This window comes from Maylandia zebra, linkage group LG6 (genome assembly GCF_041146795.1).
Source record: "Maylandia zebra isolate NMK-2024a linkage group LG6, Mzebra_GT3a, whole genome shotgun sequence".
NCBI lineage: Eukaryota > Metazoa > Chordata > Actinopteri > Cichliformes > Cichlidae > Maylandia > Maylandia zebra.
The window spans coordinates 30,966,961-30,976,927 of NC_135172.1; the positions used below are offsets into that span (position 1 = coordinate 30,966,961).

General features: G+C 38.5%; 1 protein-coding gene across 1 annotated transcript in view; it reads right to left on the reverse strand.

The window, feature by feature from the left end:
• Window positions 1-8,729, reverse strand: part of LOC101472273 (inactive rhomboid protein 2) — a 36,816-nt gene extending 28,087 nt beyond the window's left edge. The window contains exon 1 of the mRNA XM_004539237.3: window positions 8,581-8,729. The gene's annotated coding sequence lies outside the window, so the exon portion shown is untranslated. The remainder of the gene's footprint in view (window positions 1-8,580) is intronic.
• Between the last annotated feature and the right edge of the window lie 1,238 nt (window positions 8,730-9,967).

Sequence of the window (9,967 nt, forward strand, 5' to 3'; positions counted from 1 at the left end):
GATAGTGGAGGAGTGATTATTCTCAGAAAAGTATTTAATCTTGATAATAGCCTTGAGTGAGCCAGTGATCATGTCACATGGTTGAGCTTCCAACATGAGTTAAGACCTAAGATGCACAATTACGCTTTACTTTTTGTCATAAAGACTTGTGAATTTACTTCTCTGTTACTTCTATTATATAAAGACACTGTTTTTTTTTTAATTACAAACCCTACTCCAAAACTGCCTTATATGCTTTACATTGAGTTATTTTATGATTTGCACTTATATTGTCAAATTAGCATGCAGAAGAAACAGCTGCTGTTCCCAGCACTGACTTGGAGGCTAAATGAGGAACTAACCCACATTACTGCCTCATAAGTTCTTTTTTAACATCAAGCCTTACACATGCACGTAAAACTTGACAGGCACGCATGCAAAAAGCAATTCTACTGTTCTACTTAAACACATTTGTCTTCAGAATACTTGCAAATAAACAGGAGTGCACTGGTGCAAAACTGTTCACTGAAATGTGAGCTCTTACAGTTTGCTAATGAACAGTCCTTAACCTCTGCAACATGCCACACACATCAGAAAAGAATAAATATGCATGGACACAAATCTAAAATCCATAATTTCACACATGCAAGAACTAAAAGGCTTAGAACAAGTGTGAATCATATTATGAGACATCGGTACAATGACGAGTGAGAAATGAATAATAACGCAAACTGTAATTTATTTCATTATTAAGCTGAGAACAGCTTTGAGGGTTGAAGTCAAAGAAGAAAAAAAGAAAAAAGTTCACACCCTCGCACAGACTACGTCTCACATCATCATTAAGAGCGTGGACAACTCTGCCAAGTGCCAATTTGTATGTGGGACTTGTCTACACCAACACTGCAAGCCTGGACTGTAACATTAACATTGTGTATTTATGCTGGCTGTAGCTCTAAATGAAAACAGGGTAAAAAAGATAATTACATGCCGATAGAAAACGACGCACACTACATCTGAATCTTATGTTATTACATTAGCTGATATGGTGCAATCAGACATCATCCAACATTTCTACATACACATTGACAGCGCAAAAGAACAACTGTTTGCCTGGTGGTAGCTGCAATTAGGCGTCGGGCTGGTTTGTTTCAGCACAATTTCATGTTTTTCATTGGTAAAAACCAGCAACTGGGGTTGTCATGACTGAGCTGAATAAAGTTAAGGCACAGGGTCTCTGTTGCCTTACTTAACAGAAGTATAAACATTTTTCTGTCATTTCTAGGCTTTTTTATTTATTTATTTTAGGTTTTAGCAAATTAAACCTCAATTTTAAAGTTTAGACATCTGGTGAATGTCCATTGGGGCATGGCCAAAACCTCTTTTGGGTTTAACCTGGGGTTCAGCATCTTGCCTAATGATAATTCAACACATTGACAGGAGGAGCCAAGGATCAATCCACTGATTGGTATATGACCCGCTTGACCACCTGAGCCATATGTGATGGCTCAGACAGAACAGTGTGTATGAAATCAGTTAACTAGAATATGTGGCTAGATAGTTAGAAAAACATTCATGTGCTGTCCAAGTGTTACCTCAGGCCTGGTGTCTAAACCAGACAATAATCTGACCGTCAAGAAATGGTACAGTGGTATATATATTCATCATCTGTTATTATTAGTATTATTTCATCAGGTCAGAACAGTTCTTCACTTCTCAGAAAGAGACTGACTCACTGGCTGACCTTTATCAGTCCAAACTTTGCCTTCTAATTCTCACATTTAATGGTTTCCATTCAACATTTTATGGCAAATACAGGGGTGTTATTACTTCAGCCCTTTAACTTCTGAAAGCTGAGGCAACTGGAAGGAGAAATGGGACAAAGTTTTGTCTGTTAAAGGTGCTGAACATCAACGGCAGCAGTCATATTCTTTACTCCACTCAGTTACACAATCAGCACATCTATACTGCTGGGCAGATGTATGCAAACATGACTCTAAACAACACGCTATTTGGGATTAGATTCCTAAATTCACAGCCACATATTTATATAGACTTGTTATAGTCTATATAGAGTGTTTTTAAATATTCTTCCAAACAATCAAGAATCCAAAGTAAAGGACTCATAAAAAAAGAACATGCTGCTTATGAAAATATATTTCCATCCTATCTAGGCTTGTTAATGGAGCCTTTGTGTCTGGTCAAACAGAGATGGCAAAGAAACACCGTGCTGTAAACGAATGACTAGACACGATAACGAAAGGACTGTGAAAAAGACTCACAACAACCTGGCAAGCAGCCAGCAGCATACCTTAAAGCAGCGGTCTCCAACCCCCGGGCCTCGGACCGGTCCGTGAGTCGTTTGGTACCGGGCCGCGAGAGTTGAGGCTCAGGTGTGAAATGTATAGTTTTCAGGGTTTTTAAATCGGTTTTCAGCGTTATTTTGTTATCGTTTTTATCGTTAACTCGGTTTTCCTGGGTCTTTTCACGTGTGTTATGAATAAATCTTTTTTTTCGGTACCGGTACTAGTTTTATTTTGTTGTATTTATCCGCGACACCTTAAAGGCCGGTCCGTGAAAATATTGTCGGGCATAAACCGGTCCGTGGCCCAAAAAAGGTTGGAGACCGCTGCCTTAAAGGTTTTATAATATGTGACAGCGTGAATACAAACAACTACATGCTAGAAGGAATATAGTAGATTACAGCATCCTTAGCAAAGAATGAAGTCATAATCTTGCAGTGCATGCTGCAATCTATCCTCATCATTATCGAGTTTTGTTTATGTCCCGCAGCACGTACATGTCTGTGGATGGGAGAAGATATAAATGTAGCAAGAGAGTGACCTCCCAAACTCCACTGTTAAAGCCAGAATCCAGTCCAGAGTATTCAGTCATGTGGAATAAGACAGGGAAAAGTGCAGTCTGTGCAAAACCCTTAAAAAAAATTTAAATAAAAATAAATAATGTGGGAAAGAAAATTAAGTAGAACAAAATAAAAGGGACCTCAGTAAATCACTTAATGGAATGAAGACAAATAAAATAAGCTTACTAAATGTAACCAAAAAAGGAGAAGCACCGAAAGAGTCAGATGGCATTAAAGTGGCTCAGCATAGTGGATGGTGTGAATGTGTGTGTGAATGGGTGGATGACTGGATATGTAAAGCGCTTTGGGGTCCTTAGGGACTAGTAAAGCGCTATATAAATACAGGCCATTTACCATTTACCATGGTGCACACCCAGTGCTTCTGAATGTCTAATAAATGCACCTGTCAAAATAAAAAGGAGTACTCTGCTTTAACAAAAACCTTTAATGTAATGTTAAAGCAGAGGACTCTTTTGAAGTGAGATTCTCTTGGCTTTTTTTTATAGAAGAGGTCTGATTGTTACTGTTGCTAGGTGTGTAGGGTTAAAACTCATCATGACTGAGCCGACAGTCATTATGCCAGCAGGCACAACAGTTGAGTGCTACTGAAGGCGTAGGAGAGTGTGCGAGTTTCAGTGGTGTCTGTACGTCTCCAAAGAGTGAGAGCAACAATCAAAACTGCCCCCTCATTCTTCGCTTCCAACCACAATACCTCTTGATGATGACTGGCTCTAAACAAAACCTTAAATCTTTACTAATACCATTACATTTCTTTGGCTGACGATGATAGCACTTTGGTGGCTAAAACAGATCAATCGTTCCATTTCAGATCCATTAGAAGATGATAAGCACGTTTGAGAAGCACCTTGACTGTGACCTAACGCATCTAAAACGCTGCACCTTTTCCAAGAGTCTTCATGCCCAAACTTGCATACCAGCAAGCTTTGCAATGCTGCAGCTACAGCCTTGGCCCACGCCATGAGTTCCTTACAATCCTTAACATGAATAACTAATCTTACACAAAACAACACATGACACATGTGAATGTTGAAATGCGACACTCAGAAAACTGCTAGCGTAAGGCTTTTGCCAGATAAATTCCTCTCAGCTAGCCCAGCTTGCCTTTTTAAAAAAAAAAAAGCGAAACAGATGAAGCAGTCGCAAATCTGCTGCTGCAGTGCCAGAGACAGAATATGAGTGAGGACATTTTGTCTCCCCTCTGAAACTGGCATGAAATGTGGAAGGAAATTAGCTTTTCAATGCCGCAATAAATATGCAAAGTGGACATGGACTCCTCTGCACTTTGAAGACTTCTACATTATCAACAAAAAGCTTTTTTGCAGATTTACGCGTCTTTGGATTTCAAAGCATTCCTAGAACGTTCCCATATTTTCAGATAAAATGTCATGCATTGTGGAATGAGGTTTGGCATGGAGGAAAAAAAATCCCAGCATATGAGCCAGTAGCTTGATACTCCCGTAACTTAAGTGGGTGGGTTTTTTTTGTTTGTTTGGGTTTTTTTTTTGTTTTTTTTAAAGGGGCTTACCATTTTCTGGGTGTGTTCTTAGCTGAAAACAGATAACATCATGGAAGACCCCCAAAAAACAAAAGGACAAGCTGAGGGCTTTCCATACTTACCACTATAAATGCATGGAAATGAATGGTATCTTTTCCAGCCTTTGTTGTTGAGAGAAAAAGAGGACTGTGGTTTGACAAATGGGGAAGTAACAAAAAATGAAAACTTAAACCTCTGAGCAGATGTATCTGACAATCACAGTTTCACATGAAAAGAAACCCCGTAAGGTTCAACGGAGGTAGAACCTAACAGCTTGTTTCCATCTAAAGACGATATCTCATTTTCTAACTGAACTATTTCTAAAAGTTAAAACTTCCGACACTGCTCAGTCACGCTAAAAGAAGAAGTTACTTTTCATTGCTCCCTTGTCACAAAGAAGTTAATTTGGCAGAGCTGGCAGAGTTTTTGTGTCTCTGGCTGAAACCAAACAGACAAAACTGAACCAAGAAAACTTTTGAGATTAGACCATCCACAACACGAGGACAGTTATTAAAATGCCACTGCGTAGTTTGGATTACTCGCTGTGGAAACAGGTTAAGGTTAGTTGGTTTGACAGTGATCCTTGTCTGAAGTGTTAAAACATGTTATTTTCAGGGCTGGAGTATATGCCACCCAACATAGGATCAATACGTCATCAATTAAGAACCTTTAAAATCAGTTTGACAAACAAGTAAAAGCAGAACACGCAGATAACGCATATCCCATAACGTCCAACAAAACTGTGTACTTTTTGAGAAGTAAAGCTAAGCAGATTAATGGCATGACTTCTGAAGGTAAAATAAACGAATTTGCTGACCTTTGACTTGTTAAACTTGAGCTTAGATCCTTTTGTGTTATTGCTGATTGATAAAAACGGGGACATGTGACATTTTTGGCTTTTTTCTGTGGGAGGCTGTCAAACAAGTAAGATGAACTTTCTGAATGAAACTAGGCTACAGTTTTCTTTTGTAAAGAGGTGACAAATGTGAAACTGGTGCAAACATCACATGACTCCAACCACACAGAAACAGCTGTTTGCTAGCCATTACATGGAAACACCGTGCCTTCTGTGCCTGTTTATGTGCCAGTGAATTTCCTCTTTTTTCTGAATTTCCTTCATGATTGCATAAAGTTAGTAGAAAGTTAATGTAATAAGCATATACCGCAATAATTCTCTTTTTATTTCATGTTGTACACAGAGATGCAGAGCTAATACAGGTTTCAGTTTCATCCTGTGATGTCAGTGAGGCTGGGGTGAGCAATATAACATAATGATTTCATTACATGACTTTAAAGTCAAACTGTGTGATGATGTGATACTTATTGCAGTGATCATTTTGATCATATCACCCACCTCCCTCCCACATATCAGGGGTGGGTGACAATGACGCTACACTAAATTTCAATTTTAAAATTAGCTCCTGAAGTAACCGTGATGCTTCGAACTACTTGCAAACCATCATTAAACAAATATGCAGTAAGAGGCGGTGAAAGAGAAGACCTCCACTGAGTATAACTAAAGTATATCTGCAACACTTTTTTGTCTCGACATTAATCAACATGTGCTTGATATGTGTTTGCGTCTACACGGCTTTCTGCCTCCAACCAGTGAATCAGAGAAGGTTCAATGCTCTTTTTAGTAACAAAAACAGAGTAGACAACTCTCTACAAGAGCGATGTCAAACACGTAGCCCTCCAGAAGGTCCAGTTCAGCACCATGGATGGCTCTGCATTGTGTTCAGTCATTAATTATGTCATGTTTTTCAGTAAAACTGATATTTCTGTCGTAGTGTTGGTGCCTGGATTACTATAAAGAAGTAACAAAGTATTTTTGGATCTAGACACATTATTTGAAACATAAAGACATAAAATGCTATTGTTCTATATTTACAAATCCACTATATGTGAAGATTTTGTGCCTGTATAGCTCCACTGTGTACATATCATAGTAAAAATGTATTGACAGTAAATGAATGTGTCAAAACCTGAGATCTATTATTTAAAGCTGCCTCTTTTTTCCCCCATTGATGTTCCTGTACTTCTTTACAATGTTCTCAAAGAAATTTAGAGGGATATGTTTCCTCCCCCCCCCCATATAGGTTATTAAATTATAGCTTTAGCCCACTTGAGATCACACTGAGCTTTGTGTGTCCTATGATAACCCAGGACTTAATTCCAGGAAGTAGGTTTAACAAACAACTCTGAATTTGTTAACCATAAGTTAATGGAAAACCCACATTTTCTGTTCTAGAGAGTTAACTTAAACTCTGAGTTAGTAACCAAGGTAACAGACTCTGCGAACTAAATCTGCTCACTGGCAGATTTTTGTCAACATAGTCTAAGTTTCTCTCTGACTCCTCCCCTCCTGCTGCACCCAAATCAGCTGACTGACCCTCCGATTCATTTTCTCATTCGTAACGTTCTTTAAAATATTTAACTGATCGCTTTTACAATACTTCAGTTGTCAGTCTATATGGACAGAGAAAGCAATTACATAGCAGATTTATGATCAGCTCAGAATAAATTGCCTCCATGTTTCTAAGTATGTGACTCTATGGACAGTACTGCAGCTGTCAGCCAGTTTCCCTCCACTGTAAATATTTTTGGACTGTAACAATCACTCTTTAAAAACAACCTTATCTGTCAAAGCTTTAGAATAACTTACTGGTTAAGGATTATTTATTTGTTGTGCTGTTTTTGGTCACACGGATGGAAAAAAATGTTTGTCATACTCAAAGATGATTGATCTGTGATTAGCCTTTCTGAAAGTTCTCAAAGGTTCTCAAGTCTATTCTTAAAAAGTTTTTTGAACATGCTTCCTGTAATACGACCCTGCTCTACAGTGCATAAGGAGGGAAACAAACAAAACACAGGAAGTCCTAAAAACTGTGGTTCCTTTAATGGGCACATCCAGCTGGCTCCAGAAGAGCGTCCCAAAAGACTCCCACATTAACATGTCCAACTGTACAGCATTAAAAACCATGCTTACTGCGAGGTATAAAGCCTGTTTTGGCCTCTACTGACAGTTTCCCACCTAAACACAAAACCATAGTGTTTTTTTTTTCTCTTTTAAACATGTCCAACTGAATGCTGGAGTTAAAGGTGTAGCCACTTTAAATGACAGGTGTCCCAACACAGGAAACTGAAGCTGGCTGCTGTCTGGCAGGCTTTGGGTCAACAAACTGAACCTCTGAGTGTTTGTGCAAACTGTCCAGAAAGTTTCTGCTTCTCTGTGCGTGAAATTGTAGAGTTTTGTTAGTCTGGCGGCAGCAGATTTGCAAGTCTGTGGTACAGTTAATAGATGCAGATTGCTAACCAAGCCCGCTAGCTAGAGGATACCGCAACATGCCACTATCTCTCCCAAATATGGTCACATGTGGCTTCAAAAGATTAACACAGCTTAATACTGAGCCTTCAAAAAGACTCCAAACCAGTGTGCAACGTCTTTTATATACAGTCTTTGGTTTTAACTTTAAGTACACTGACACTTGAACGCAACTATTCCTACCTGTTGTGACTTGGTTAACTTCTAATCAGCATTTCAATAACTCACCGCCCTGCCTCTGTTTTGGTAAAAACTAACAAATGGAAACACACATTTTCAAAATCAGCAGTGACACACAAATGGTTTCACGTTAGTTGTGTCATACTTTCATGTGAAACCGTCCGTTCCTGTCATTCCGGGGAAACATGGTGTGTCAAACCCACCTCTTACCTTCCACGAAAAATAAATGGGAGGGGTGTAAGGCTTACGGCAAATTCAATTTTTCGGCACACGGCGACTACGATTAACTTTAGAGGGAGAACATGAGAAAATCCAAGAGGATTAATTGCATTCATATGCACTTGTCCCAACAGGCAGAGCAACAAAGGGCTTGCCGAGGCGTGCTTTCAGCCGCTACTCTAACATTAGATGTAAACGACCGTTGGAAGCTAACGCCGACACTGGAAATGTCATTATTAGCAGTGCTGTTTGTTCCTGTTTAAACGCTTTGACTCATCTAGGATCGCATACAAAAAAAACAGTAAATATTACAGCATTAGTACACCTTATACTGAGCTATTAGGTGCTTTCATATTAAAAGCGTATTAATAATGACCGTTGACCCCCGACCCTAAGTTAAGTTTTAGCGATTGCAGCGTCACAAAAACAAATAAAAGAGCTGTAGAGTGCTATTCCACTCACCTCCAGGAAGAAATGCCTAGATTATAATTCATTAGCAGAGAGAATATATCCGAAATGCAACGATACTGTGGGTTAGTGTCCAACAGCGTGTCACTACTTCCCTCTTTCTGCTTCCAACATCCTTGAAGAAACCAGGGGCGGAGCTAGGACCCCCCGACACGGGCCTGAAAGAACAGGAGCCCGAGAAGCAGGGGCGGTGTCAGTATATGTGTTCTTGTCAAAGTCTCCACATACACAAAAACTAACCGAAATAATACTGGTTCCTTAAAAATGGAAATTAGTTTTACTCCTTGTAACTTTGGTCAATGTACCAATTCTTTTGCATGTGTTTCTTGAGGCTGGGATGTTATGAAGTTCAGCCTGTGTCATAGTTTCTTTTCTGAACTTCTTAAATTTTGAAACATAGTCACATAGAGATGGAGAGGACATGCTAACTCCACACAGAAAAAAGCCCCAGTCAGATGGTGGATGTGAATTCATGACCTTCTTGTTGTGAGGCAACTATCTATGTAGCTGTCCCTAATGAAATGACAGCTTAAATAAGAGTTTTGATATTTACTGGTATAGAAAAAGGTATTCCCTCCTACAAAAAAGAAAAAATAGCTTCCATTTATGCTTATTGTATTTACTTTACAAGGGAGTTGGGATGATGTCATTCAAATCAAATACATTTTTCTTGTTCTTCACATGATTACTGCCAAACCATTAAACGTCACACTTTGTGTGTGTGCATATTTAATGTTTGTCCCATACAAACATACCTTTTAGCTTACATTTAGAGCTTGTTGTGATACAATCACCATTTGGTGGCAGAGGGTGACAAAGATCATTTACTTGATCAGAAATAAATATAGTGGTGCTCACATGCAGCCATGAATATCATAGTGTTTTGAAACCTGATGTGAGTAGCAAGGTTTAAATCAACTGAATTCTCAATAATCCTCCTAACTCTTAGACTGACCATTATTTACAAAATGAACTTCAAGGTTAATTTACATACATCGACCCCTGCAGGCCATTAAAAGAATACAGGTTTAATGTATTTCTGAATTAGCTTCACTTTTTATAACCAGAAAATACATCCATCTCTTACATGTGCATCATAATAATGGATGTTATAATATAGCTTATTATATAAATAGACATAAATCTATTTATCATAAAGTAAAAAATAATAAATAACTAAAGCTTTGAAATAAATATTTTGGAGTGCAATAGCACCCTAACCGTAGCCAAAATACCAAATAAGAAATACATAATAGTGGATACATAACAGTGGGCTACAAGCAGAATTTAGAAACACTTATAAAACTTTTAGTACATTAAAACTGTACTTCAGTAAAGTACTCAGAATAGAGTAATTGTAAAATTACATTATTACTGCAGC